Source organism: Triticum urartu, chromosome 1 (assembly GCF_003073215.2).
Source record: "Triticum urartu cultivar G1812 chromosome 1, Tu2.1, whole genome shotgun sequence".
NCBI lineage: Eukaryota > Viridiplantae > Streptophyta > Magnoliopsida > Poales > Poaceae > Triticum > Triticum urartu.
Window position 1 is genome coordinate 79,589,271 of NC_053022.1, and position 14,891 is coordinate 79,604,161.

Below are 14,891 nucleotides of genomic sequence, written 5' to 3' on the forward strand. Positions count from 1 at the left end.
TCTAGTAAGCCCTCTCTAAGTGAAGATGCATAACTCTCAAAGAGCTGTAAGGCAGGTTGGCAACATGCCTTAATGTGTTCATGACGGCTATCGATAGCAAAGATGCTGTCCTACAGAGCATTCTTGAAAGAACACACCTATATGAGTCCGACTGTAAACGTCGCAGTCTATGAGATTTGGGTGATCTCTAGTAAACTCATAAAGAGACCAGGGAGTACGACGTATATGCTCCACGCGCGGGGTAGACTACTGGCAGTTAGGTACTGGTTATGACTTTGAGTGAAGTCTGTTGGCACAAAACTTGCAATTCAAGGCATAGTCCATTGTTCAAGTTGCTAATAGATGTAGCTTAAGGCTCTAGGCGGAAGTTCAACTTAATAGTCTCTGCTGAAACACTGGTATATAAACAAGTAGCGAGGATTGACAAATCTTCAAATGGGCATTTGAGATCTGATGGGGGATTGTTAGAATATTGGGCCCATTTATGGGGCAGCCCAATAGGAAATTTTTGAAATCTCAAAGGCCCATGTGTGTGAGCAAGTGGTGGAAGTGGGAAGTTTAGTCCCACCCTGAAAGTTGAAGGAGTTGCACACCACCTTATAAGGTGGAGTGTTGTAGCACTTGTAAGTGAGTGAGAATAAGAGAGCCTCTCGCGCGCTCCTCCTCCTCCGCCGCTCGCTCGTCTCGACACGTCGCGATCGCGTTTCGTGAATCGAGCCTTGAGCCTCGAGCCGAGACAAATTCTGTCTTTATTTTTGCTGCTTAGGAAAACTGAGTCTGGAGTCGTGACGGACGCGTCACAGCCTAGTCGGTTCGGGTCGCTCCCGCAATCGACTCGGACGTGCGACGTAGGACTCCCACGTTGCACCCGTTAGGGTTTTCCAAACCGCTATATAAAGACATGACGCGGGCGCCGCAACACACAGAAAACCAATCTAGGTTTTGCCACCGCCTCGTTTCTTGCGCCGCCACCGTAGTTCACCCCATCCCGAGCGTCGGCGTGCACCGACGAACGGGGGAGCAGGTCTCTGGAACCACTCGCCTTTGTGATCCTGTACGAGAGAGGGCGAATAAGGTTTTTGGGAAGCGCCACGCGTGCGACTGCTCGCTGTCTTCATCACGGCTCGCCTACCGTCCAGGTCAGGCGATCTTGCTTGTCGTCGTCTGCAACGTCGTCTTCTGCGACCGTTCGTCGCCAATGTCGTCATCAACAACATCGCTGCTTCAACGGCTACCTCATCTGCAAACGATCGGTATAACTGCATTGTCCCATCTCATTGGTTAAACATGTTTGTCAGTGTCATGTTTTGCGATGTTGTGCTGCATCTGTTCATGTTGCCTAGTGCTTCCAGTATGCTTGAGATTCACATGTTAGTAGCAATTTTCGTCATGCTTAATATTCTGGAATTAATCATGGAAATTAAGCCTAATTATTTAACATTTTTTCTAAAAGGAGATTATATATTCTCCTGCCTCTGCATCAGAATGATGCATGCGGCCATCTTATTAACAGAGGCTAGATGCTATGTCGTGAAATATCTCGTGAAAAAAATATCTTCCGAAATCTTGTTAGAGAATATGGTGTTTAATCCGGTTAAAATATCTCGTGAACAAAATAGGATTGCACATTGCTTAGCAAACTATGGTCCTAGTTGGAATAACAATGCATGCTGGCTTAACCAACCTTCCTCTTTTATAGCTAAACTTCTCATGAACGATTTGTAACCGTGTGATTTTGGAGTAAATATCCTATGTTTCCTCAGAAAAAAGAGAGAATACCTTATATTATCATTCAACACTTTAGCTATATGTCAGTCAACTAGATTTTGAGTCTGTCAACTTCTTGGTCGTTGATTTTTGCTCTGAGATTCGTGTTGCATTTTTCCTGACATGTGTTGTCTGTTGCACTCTGAAAATTGTTAGCCCATTTTGGTCGTAGCTACACACACTCTATGACTGGTCATTGTTTGGCCAGTTTGTGATAAGCATCAAGCCAAGCACCAAATGTGTTATCACTGGCGCGTCTCGCATGGCCAATGAGTGCTAGCTAGTGCTCATCACTGACGCAATGGTCATTAGACGGTCAATGATGAGGGGTTAGTGCTATTCAGATCTGTATGGTAGTGAGCCCTAGTCGCTGCCGGAGTTAATCTTCTTGTCCCCTCGCCCACGGTTGCCATCTTGGCGTTGAGAGGTGCAGTCTTCATTAACTTCTAGAGGTAGCTGTGGAGTTTTTTTTAAAAAAAAAAAGAAATTACTCCGGTTCTTTGTGGCGGTGCCATAGAGCCCGAGAGGTATGTGTCCTTGCGGATCCAATTATTCGAATCTGGTGAGTTTTATGTGTTATGTTGTTTTTGTTGGTTTGGTTATTTATGAAGTTGGAATCTTTTCTTGATGTTACGATGAAAATTTTGTTGTTCAACGACCTGCATTTTTAGTCAATCATCTCCAACCCAAGTATGTTCATTGCTCATGGTCCCATCTTTTAGAATGGGCTAGCAACGGACTTTTAGGAACTTGTGTGCAGGTGAATTAGCGGCAATATCGTTGCTCCAATCCAACTGCATCTCTTTACTGAGTTTTGTATATATGACTCATATGTCACATCCATGTAAAAAAAACTGATGACAAATACAATGAATCAAAGTGAGTGAGCATGCAGATACTTCTTTCGGTCCTTTTTACTTTGCATATTAGAATTGTCTGAAGTCAAACTTCATAAAGTTTGATCATATTTATATAAACAGATACTAACATCTATGATACTAAGTTATACAATATATGAAAATTAAATTTATGCCACATTTAATGATATTGGTTTCACATTGTGAATGTTGGTATTTATTTCTATAAAGTTGGTCAAACTTTATAAAGTTTGACTTCAGACAAATTTTATATGTGAACTAAAAAAAGAACGAAGAGAGTACAACTTTTTCAAGCATGATCACTAAAATTTTCAATTCCTTCAAACAATCACGGTGTGCATCTAATTGAAACACATTTTCCTTTACAAATGCACCGCACACGGCAACACGAGCAGCCTGCCTAGTCAAAAAGTGTAGTTAGATGCCTTAGCAGGAGAACGTGCACGGCATGGATTAATTTAGCCGGAACTGCTCTACTCCCTGTCGCTGTCTTAGTTAGGCTTAAGCTTTTAGGCGCACCGCGCACCCAATCCTTCGTCTCGCCTCCGCCGTCCACGAATTGAGCAGAGCATGCGAGTTGGTCTTCAACGTGGCACAGGCCGTGTGCCTGTTGGCGGCCTCCGTGAAGTGCACTCCGTCCCAGGACACGTACTCGGGCGGGTCGGCGCACGCCGCCGTCCCGGCCGCGCCGCAGAACGCCGTCATGTTGAAGTTGTACGCCGCTCCCGCCGCAGCACGCCGCCAGCGGCTCATCCCTGAACCCTGAGACCGACGGAGAAGACGAGGTCAGGAGAAAGCTGATGATTAGCTGCTAGTGGCTGATGATTACTGGCGCATTCATGCGTACCGTATTTCCGGGGCGACGCGATGAGGTCGGCGACGGCACCGTAGAGGTCGGCGTAGAGGATGGTCGTCACCGGGTGCGCTCGCCGGAGCTCTCCGAGCATGCCGTTCAGCGCGCGGTTGTGCAGCTCCGCGAGGTCGTTGAGAGACTTGATGCAGCCGGACGCCGGGTCGTGGTCGCCGCTCTGGTAGAGGGCGAGCAGATGTGGGTCGCAGCCGAGCGGTATCATCCCCGGAATCAGTACGGTCCTCGCTCCGGCGGCGAGCACCTCCTGATATCTTCATTCACTTTATTTTGACTGACTGATACTCCGTATATCAGTGGTCATCTTTGCCTCCGTTTCAAAAAAGAAAAGAAAATATCAGTGGTCACGGGAGTGTGCTGGCTTACGGCCACGACTGAACGGACGGCGCCGACGATGTGCGGCACGAAGGTCCGCGCCTCCCGGACGGTGGTGTTACCGGCGAACGCGACGAGGTAATCGTTTACTCCAATCTCACCGACGATGAAGAGCGAGCTCGCCATGATCCTTGTACGGTCTGTTAGTACAAGGTGACGATGCACCCATCATGAAAAAGACAAGATTATTAAATCGACCAGTCTGCAGGGAGAGCCTGTACACAACACCATGCATGCATGCAGCCATGTGTATATGTCACAATAATAAAGATATAGCCCGCGTGTTTTTCCTCAAAAAATCGCTAGAAAAGACAGAGCGCACGTGTAATTAAATAAGTTTGTATATATTAATAAAATAGAGTACTAGTAGAAATCAAGTTTTTTAAAAAAGGGAGACTCCCCGACCTCTGCATCAGAACCATGCATACGGCCATCTTAATATAACGAAAAATAGGTTCAACAAAGTCTTATAATCTCAAAACGAAAGAAAGAGAGCTCACAAAGAGCCAAAAGGGCCAAAAACAAACTGGCCATGAAAAGCCACAACGGCCTGGCATAAGAGAGACATGAAAACTAATTGCCTATCCTATTATATGATCGCCATCCAAACCGGTTGAACATATCCCGCGCTACCATCTCCCAGCGGGTAGATCCAGTAACCAAACACTCCCTGGCCTCCGTCGAAGTGAGTAGCGACCACATACGGATCAACGCAGTGGCTCCGAAAATAACCTACAAAAAATGAATAGTTGTTGTTCTGTTAAAGATCAAATCATTTCTGCAGTTCCATACTGCCCACAATAAAGCACAAACTCCTACTCAAATATGTCTCGCTGTTTCGGACTCAATCCCGTTAAGCCACGTTTCAAATAACGTGTTGACAGAACTCGGTGGAGTAATGTTAAATGCAATATGGACTGTCCGCCATAAGACTTTTGCTAACAGGCAATCAAGAAAGAGGTGTTTGATGGTTTCATCCTGATCACAGAAACTACACCTAGTAAATCATGTCCAATTACGTTTTGCCAAATTGTCCTTGGTTAATATTACTTGTTGATGGACAAACCACATAAACACTTTGATTTTCAACGGAACTTTAACAGCCCAAACATGTTTGGACCTAGGAATCGAGCTTGTATTGATAACATCAACATACATTGATTCAACAGTAAACTCTCCAGACCTAGTAAGCTTCCAACGTAATTTATCCGGTTGTTGAGTTAGTTGAACCTCCATCAGTCTACTTACTAGATGGAGCCATTCTTCCCAAGATTGCCAATTAGCGTCCTTCTGAACTGAATATTAAGGGGGATGGATTGAAGTATTGTTGCAACGAACGCCTCACGTCGTTGAACAATACGATACAGAGACAGGTATTGAATGGCAAGGGGGGTCTCTCCGAGTCAAGTATCCTTCCAAAATCGTGTATTAGCACCATTGCCAATAATAAACTTTGTACTATTAAACAAGGTTAACTTGACTTTCATAAGCCCTTTCCAAAAAGGTGAGTCAGTCGGCCTTGCTGACACCTGTGACAAAGTTTTGGAGTGAAGATACTTACTACGGAGGATCTGCGCCCAAGTGGCATCAGTCTCAGTCGATAGCTTCCACAACCACTTGCTAAGAAGACATCTGTTCTTGACCTCAAGATTCTTCCCCCCTTGGCATTTTGGTCGACAGATGATATCCCATTTGGCAAGTCTGTATTTTCTTTTTAATTCATCGCTCTGCCAGAAAAATCGGGATCGATAGAAGTCTAGTATTTTCCTAACTCCAACTAGGACTTCGAAGAACGACAAAAGAAACATAGGCATACTCATGAGAACCAAGTTAATCAAAATTAATCGGCCTCCGTATGACATGAGCTTGCCCTTCCAGCAACTCAGTTTCTTTTCAAATCGGTCCTCGATGCACTTTCATTCTCTATTTGTCAGCTTACGATGGTGGATTGGTATACCTAAGTACGTAAAAAGTAAAGTCCCCAATTCACACCTAAACAATTGCCTACATGCCTCTTGTTCGTCATTGGCTCTACCAAAACAGAACAATTCGCTTTTGTGAAAATTAACCTTTAACCCGGTCAATTGTTCAAATAAGCATAACACCAACTTCATATTTCTCGCTTTGGGCAAGTCATGCTCCATAAAGATGATCGTATCATCGGCGTACTAAAGGATGGACACACCTCCATCAACTAGATAAGGTATCAAGCCACCCACCTGACCAGCCTCCTTAGCCCTTCCTATCAAAATTGCCAACATATCAGCTACAATGTTGAACAGGATAGGAGACATCGGATCCCCTTGTCTCGGGCCCTTATGTGTCTGGAAGTAATGACCTATGTCGTCATTCACTCTAATTCCAACACTCCCTTTTTGCGTGAACGATTCTACCTGGCGTCGCCAGGCTTCATCAAAACCTTTCATACGCAAGGCCTGTTGAAGGAACGGCCATTTGACTTTATCGTACGCTTTCTCGAAATCCACCTTAAAAACAACTCCATCTAATTTTTTCGAGTGGATTTCGTGGAGCGTTTCATGAAGGACCACCACCCCTTCTAGGATGTTTCTGTCCGACATGAAAGCAGTTTGGAAATGCTGCACCACAGAATGTGCAATCTGTGTGAACCTATTAGTCCCTACCTTGGTGAAGATTTTCAAAACTAACATTGAGGAGGCATATCGGCCTGAACTGCTCAATTCTCACAGCTTCCATTTTCTTAGGAAGCAATGTTATTGTTCCAAAATTTAAATGAAATAACTGAAGCTGTCCAGAGAATAGATCATGGAACATTGGTAACAAATCCCCCTTAATAATATGCCAACACTTTTTATATAACTCCGCTGGAAATCCATCCGATCCTGGAGCCTTATTGTTCTTCATCTACGCAATAGCTTCAAACACCTCTTTCTCCGAGAACGGGGCAATCAAAATATCATTTTCATCAGCAGTGAGTTGAGGCACATCCTCCACCCTGGACTCATTCAGGGATCCTGAACTATCCTCCGGAGGTCCAAACAACTGTTTATAGTACTCGGTAATGTATAGTTTGAGGTTATCTTGTCCTAAAATAGTTCCTTCATCTTGTTCAAGATGGAAGATTCTCTTCTTTCTGTGTTTGCCATTAACAATCAAGTGAAAGAATTGAGTGTCCGCGTTCCCCTGGAAAACCTTGCGGACCTTAGCCCACAACACCCACTTTAATTCTTCCTCGGGGAGAAGCTCTTTAAACCTCATCTCCGTTTCAAGTTTAGCATGAAGCTCTGTGGCTTGCAACATCGTGGATTCGGCTTTTAAATCTAGGGACTGAATAAGTGAAAGAAGCCTTTCCTTTTCAACCTTATAAATCCCACTAAGGTGCTTAGCCCACCCATGTAAGAAACTTCTCAAATGCCTAATCTTATTCTGCCAGCGCTCAACAGAAGTCCTACCTCCTGCATCCTTAGCCCATTCCCTGGCTATCAGATCCAAGAAGTCTTCACGCTCAAATCATGCCAGCTCGAATGAAAAGCAATTTGTGTTTCCTACGTGGTTTGGCTCACCCGAGTCCACGAACAACGGTGTGTGATCAGAAATTCCGCGCGAGAGAGCCTGGATCATTACCAAAGAGAATTTCTGTTCCCACTCGACGCTCGCTAGGAATCGATCCAGCTTCTCAAACGTCGGGTTTGGCAAATTATTAGCCCAAGTAAATTTTCTACCAGAAAGCTATATCTCTCTCTCAGATCCAGGCTTTCAATAATGATATTGAACATAAACGACCATCTGCCGTCGAAATTGTCATTATTCTTTTTCTCTCTCCTTCTAATGATATTGAAGTCACCCCAACTAAAATCGTGAGCTGCTCGGAGCCGCAAATTCGGACAAGATCCACCAGAAACTCCGGTTTAAACTCGGGCTGCGCTGCACCATACACCGCCACCAGAGTCCAATTAAACCCATCATCTTTGGACCTAACCCGAAACTTAACCGCGAAGTCACCCATCACTACGCTTCGGACTTCCAACGAATCACATCTCACTCCAAGTAAGATCCCTCCCGATCTTCCTCGCGAAGGCAGGAAGTGCCAATCAAAATCGACACCGCCCGATAAAGTATAGAGGAACCGGGGCGCAAAATTATCTCTACCAGTTTCCGAAAGAGCAATAAAATTCAATCTATGCTCAATCGACGCATCCGCAAGAAACCTTCTTTTAGCCAAGTCTTTCAGACATCTGCTATTCCAAAAGATTCCTCTCATATTTCTTCATGGAATTTTTTAGAAGTACATATCCTAGCACTCCTGCGCACCGCCGATGCCGGATAAATTTTTCGCTTCCACTTTCGTTTAGGTTTGTTCTGATCCTCCACCCGGTCCTCACAACCGGGCTCTGTGGATCTAACTACTTCACCCTCGATGGCGTCATCCTCTTCCTCTGACTTGGGAAAGGGTAGTGTAAGGTCCGCACAAAAGGTATCCAGCACCCTAACTCCCAATGCCTCTACATCTGAGTCATTCGTGGGTTTGACTGCTAAGTTTCGAATCATTTTTAAAGCGCATTCCGCTTCGAAATCGAGTAAGTCATTCACAGAATTAGAGATTTCACTAGCATTACTACCTAGTGAAACACCTAATTGATTTGCATTATTAATAGTCTCATTATCAGAAAAATGCAAAATTGAATTAGTTAGTGTTGACCGACATACCAGTGGTAACCTCAATATCACGAAGTTTGGCCGCCCGCATGGCGCACCTCTGCTGCATGTCGTCAACCTCCGGACGGTCCTGGAGCCGGCAACTCATCCGCCGCCCCTCAGAAACTGGATCCGAAATTCCTCCAAACGCGATCACCTCCTCCCGAGTGGGCCCGCCCAAAGTAAGGCCTCCAACCTCACCTCGACCATAGTGTGGAGCTGCACCCATCGAAGGCTCCACAGGAGCTGCTGTGATCAGCGAAGGAGAACTCAGAAGCCCCGCCGACGTTGACCTCGACCCAACGCCGTGGGACTCAGGCGCACCGGGGGAGAGGAGTACGTGAGCCGCCTGCCCGTACTCCCTGCCCGTCTCGGCCCTCCGGCAGGAAGGCGTCACGGGCTGGGCGGCCACAGAGGCCGTCGGAGGAGAGGAAGGAGCCACAGTCACCTGCCCATAGCCCTCTCCCCTTGGCTCAACCACCGCCGTCGGTGAGGCCACAGTCAGAGTGAACCGAGCCAAGAAGCTGCGAAACGTTCTTGAACCAGGTGGCTTGGTTTGTGAAAGAGACGGGCACGAATGGCTCAAGCCCTCTGCTCTTTAAGAAATCCGGGCCAAGCGTCGTCGCTCCGCCGACGGCGAAGTTCACGCCGCGCCGAAAATCCTCCGCGCTCTTGCCGGCAAGGTACGGCGGCGGGTGAGGTACCCCCAGCGCCTCAGCTGCTCCACGTACCAAGCAGGGCCAGGCCGACAAAATATGGGGCCCTGTGCCAAACTCTAAAACAAGGCCTACCGCACTAGAAAAATAGACCTATAATAGTAATATATAGGCTATAATGTGTTACATAGAAATATAATATATCAAGAATCACACTTATTCATTGAAAAACTTGTTTTCAGCTCAAATTACTTTTCTACTGCGCAGCAGGGGCGGTAAGCAATCTTCAAAAACAAAGTGTAACTACTTTTCTAGATGAAATCTTAGCACACAAACAACACATGAATTATGGCATTAAATTGAAACAAAATAACCTGAAGGATTGAGTTAGGTATGCGATCCCCTTGCTGACTTTGCCCTTGGACCACTCTGCTGCTAGGAAATCCCCGGGTTAACCCTTTTTCCTTCAAGTTTACGGAGAATAGGGTTATAAGAAGACTACGGAGTCAAATTGACTGAAGAAAAATAGATTAACCCGGGGATTATAGAAAGAGGATTTTGTCTATCATTGAAACTTGAGGAGAAATGTGTTGGGAATGAGCAGATCGTGATCTCCTCTTCTTGTTGGAACTGTCACGGTCACTAATCGATCCGACGATCCCATTTTCAATCCAGCGGTGGCCTGAGGAGCGTCACCGGCGACGCGACGATTCCGCTTCCTGTAGGCTATAGCGACGTAGTCGCGAAGTCTTAGTCCACTGACCAGCTGTTCGATCCAGATGCTATACGATTCGCGCAAGCGTACATGAAAATCACCCGCGCGTGCTTTCTTTTCAGACTAGCTGGTTTGGCGGCCCGTTTATTTATTCTTTGTTTGTTGTTGGGGCTGGGCTGCGTGATGGGACGGCCGTTGTCAGCTGGGCTTTTTCCATATTGTTTTTTCCAGTGATAATTTTGCCTGCAGCAGTAGGAAGACACTACTACGGCGGCTTTCCTCATTCTTCCACAAATACATTCCTTTTGTGCTGGATCCATTCAAATCAGAAAAAGGAAAAACAGGGCTGACCATCCATACTCTCATTGTCCATTCTTTCTGTTAGTGCTCTTCAATGATTCATTTTCCCCAAATATACATTTAACTTGATACTTACCCCTAAAAAAACTTGATACAAAACTATTTTTCTCTATTTTGTTAGAAAAACTATTTTTCTCTTTTTTGTTAGACAAACTATTTTTATTTTTGTTTCGTTTTTTGTTTTCTTCTCATTTTATTTTTACTTTAATTTGTTTTTTCTTTTTTTCTTTTTTACCAAACTAGTTTGAATTTTTTTGACATTTCCTCGGTGGAAAGAGAATTAGCTAAAACTCAGTCGATTTGGCAGATGTGGATTCCGGTCGTCGGGTTCGTGTATTGTTGACGGATGTGTTTTGTTTACGGCCTAGTTAATGCTTTGTCGTGTTGGCTTTTCTCTTTCTCAGGATGGGTTTTTATTTCATGCTTTTTGAAACAAGTGAGAAGGAGGGGCTAGTTCAATTCGCCCTGCATCGTTGTCTTGCTCCTCATTTTTCCTCTCTTCCTTTCAATAAGTGGTGTTCTTTCCATAACTAATGGGCCGCCGATTGTCAAACTCGTCAGGACGGGGGAGGGTGATATCGACCCCTGCGCATGTTTGTCTCCATCAACCTAAAAAAAAATTGGTACATAGAGCAAAGATGACTATTTTGTCTAAGCCTAGTTGTCTTTTTTTAACTTAGTTTTTTTCTACTTTTATAATTATTAGTCATTGACCAACTGTATATGCCCCAACTTATGTGCATTTGTAAGTATTACAACACACACCTGACGGGCGCATTATCAACTTTTTGTTTCTTTTGTATAGAGAGATGGTGAAGTTGTTTGTCTGATACTAGGCATGTAATTGCAAGTGTTACCCTCAACTGCAACTAACTTTGTTTTATCGAAGGACGGCTAGAGAGACAGGCAGTTGCATGTCTAACACTAGGCATGCAACTGCAAGTGTCATCTTCGAGTGCAATTGCATGTCTACTCAAATGACTGCAACTAACATTTGTTTTAGATGAGCGGCGGGAGAGGGGCAGTTGCATATCTGAGACTAGGCATGCAACTGCAAGTGTCGCGCTTGACCGCAATTGCATGTCCCCCAACATGGTTGCAACTGAACCTTTATTTTGTCGAAGGAGGAGGGCTAGTTGCATGTCTGACACTAGGAATGCAACAGCAAGTGTCGCACCCGACCGTGACTACATGTCTTGTAACCCGACCAACACTGGATTTTTTTTGTTCTGTCGGAGGGGGCGCCGCTAGAGGGGCCGGGCCAGTTGCACGCCCGACAACAGCCCCGCAACTGCAACCGCCGCACCCGGCTGCAACTACAATTTCCCCAACATGGTTGCAACTGGGCCTTTATTTTCCCGGAGGGGGCGGCGGGAGAGGGGGCGGGCCAATTGCATGTCCGACACTAGGCATGCAACTGCAAGTGTCGCACCCGACCGCAACTACATGTCTTCTAGCCCTACCGCCACTGAACTTTCTTGTTCTGTCGAAGGGGGTGTCGGTAGAGGGGGCGGGCCAGTTGCAAGCCCGACAACATCCCCCCAACTGCGAGCGCCACACCCGACCGCAACTGCTTGTCCCCCAACATGGTTGCAACTGGACCTTTGTCTTGCCGAAGGCGGCGGCGGGAGAGGGGACGGGTTAGTTGCATGTCCGACACTAGGAATGCAACTGCAAGTGTCGCACCCAACTGCAACTGCATGTCTTGTAACCCGACCACAAACTAAACTTTTTTATTCTGTCGGAGGGGGCGCCGCTGGAGGGAGCGGGCCAGTTGCAAGCCCGACAACGGCCCCACAACTACAAGCGCCGCATCGGACCACAACTGCATGTCCCCCAACATGGTTGCAGCTGGACCTTTGTTTTGTCAGTGTGGGCGGCGGGAGAGGGGGCGGGCCAGTTGCATGTCTGACGCTAGGCATGCAACTGCAAGTGTCGCACCCGAGCACAGCTACATGTCTTGTAACCCGACCGTGACTGGACTTTTTTGTTCTGACGATGGGGCATGCCAGTTGCAAGCCCGACAACAACCCCGCAACTGCAAGGGCCGCACCGGACCGCAATTGCATGTCCTCCAACATTGGTTGCAACTGGACATTTGTTTTGTCAGAGGGGGCAGCGAGAGAGGGGGTGGGCCAATTGCATGTCAGACAGTAGGAATGCAACTTCAAGTGTGGATCCTGGCTACAACTGCATTTTTTCAACACGATTGCAACTTAGTGGCGTTCTGCCATTTTTTTATGAAAAAACTATTGCACGCCATATCTCAACAGTAACTACATGGTGTAACATGACCCATAATAAGGGATACAAGTACCAGCAACTAGCTGCTCCCTACACCTTCATTATCTTTTCAAATACACATTGAATATTTTAAAATATATGGTAAATATTTTTAAATATTTTTGAATATTTTTATAATTACACAACTATTTTCTCAATATACTATGGACGTTTTTGAAATGTACAAACACTTTTTCTGAAGTATAACGACGAATGCAAAAATGTGCTTCCTTTTTTTTGGTGAACATGTAACTAAAAATGAAATATAATAAAAGCATTGAACAAATAACAGGAAAAATTAAATCAGAAAACCTAGGAAACAGAACAGAAAGCTAGACAACACGCAAAAAAAGAGAACAAAAATGATAGATATGTGCACATTAGTCGGACACATATAGTTGCTTATCTGTCGATCACGGGCAACTAAATTGTCTTCTTCTTTTCATTTTGTTTGTTTTTCTATTTATTTTCTTTGTTACATTAAAGATTTCTTTATCATTTAAAAATATAAATAATATTTTTTAAATGATAAATAAAGGAAAAATAACAAGATGAAAAGAAAAGAAGGAACAGAGCATTAGCAACGCTAGCGTAAAAACAATACGAACTACATCATGCTGTATAGCAATACACCTAATGGAACAATGTTCTAGCGATCCAGTAAAAATCACAAATAATAAAAAGGAGAAAACAATACAGCCCAACAACAGCCCACGTGGTAAGGCAATACATGCCGACGAAGGCCAACAGGGAATGCGAACTCCAGCCAAGCGAATGGAAATTAACGTGCGATTAGTTTAGAGATGACGTTAGTCGAAGTCGACTGAGACCTAGACAGACCCTTTGTGATTTTGCCTTTTGAGGTCGATCCGATTACTCCGGATGATCCCGTTTTCTATTTTTTAGGGCACCTACGATCCTGTTTCCGATCGATTGATCAGGAGATCTGCGGACGCGCTGGATCGGCCCAACGCCATGAGAGGCCCATTTTGCAGGAGTAGTTTTTTTCAGAAATACATACTAAGCTTATTTAAAAATTTAGGGCCCCTGAAATTTGTGGGCCCGGCCCTGGTACCAAGATCAACGTCTCACGTGAGTCAATGATCTACAAGCGTATCAATGCACTACCATACTGAAACTGTTGGTTTAGCTGGTGGTCACCGATGAAGTCCACGACGAGGCGGCCGTCGGACGCCCGGCCAGTGGGGCGCCGGAAGAAGGTCTCGCCGTAGGGCGGCCGGCTGGACGGCCCCGCGCGGGTGGCTGCGAGACGTAGCGAGTTCTCGGTGTCGGTGAGCGAGTCGCCGAAGCTGAAGATGCCGGCGGTCGCCGCCGGCGGCGCCGATGACGGGGAGAAGCGCCACCGCCACGAGGAACCGCGAAAATGGCCCCATCGTATCTCCTGTGCGTGCGTGTGTGCTATCCTTCGGTTGCTAGTACGACTTGTGTGGAGCTGTGGTTCGTTTTGTAGGCAATGTACGTCGGCAGCGACAGGGAATTGATTAATGGACATCATTCGCTTTACTTTAAGGATCTAGAAGCAGCCGCACGTGCGTGTTTGCGTTTTCAAAGGATTTTAAAGGATGGAGATGGAGAAACCGTCCGGGGATTGAAGGCCTCTCAAACGGAACTCCACTATCTCCACCGGCCACACCAGGCGCTTGGCAAGACTCGTTTTGGTTGCATCTTGTTGAACGCGACTGTACATCGACGCGCATGCCCTTGCCCCGTAGACAGGCTCATCTAAAACAGTCGGCGTGCATGTAGATTTTGAAAAGAAAAATCTAGTAGAAAATAAGGATAATCCCGGCCTCTGCATCACACAACCATCTTCATTAAAAATATCATACTAGTAATCGAGAAAAGAATTCTATGAGACCAGGTCTCACGCGAGACCAATCCTGATAGATGACACGTGACATTTACAAATCACAAAGTATCTGCTTTGTGATTTGTGAATGCCACATGTCATCCATCAGGACGGGTCTCACCTGCTAACCGTTATACATGGTCTCATATAATTTTTTCCTTAATAATCGTCCGACACAAAAATAAACAAATGGAAGAAGGCACAATACAATAGGCCCACTGAAAGGATCGATATAGTTGACTAGGGGGGGTGAATAGGCACCTAACAATTTTTAGATTTTCTTTACCAAATTAAATTTTGCAGCAAAGTAGGTTGTCTAGATATGCAACTAGGTGAGCAGCCTATATGATGCAACAACAACAAGCACGCAAGTAAGCAAGGGATAGAACACAAAATAAGCTTGCGCAAATAAAGGTGAGAGATAACCAAAAGTGGAGTCGATGGA

General features: G+C 45.6%; 1 pseudogene; it reads right to left on the reverse strand.

Moving 5' to 3' along the window:
• Window positions 1-2,964: 2,964 nt before the first annotated feature.
• On the reverse strand, window positions 2,965-13,998 carry LOC125510169 (annotated as a pseudogene).
• Between the last annotated feature and the right edge of the window lie 893 nt (window positions 13,999-14,891).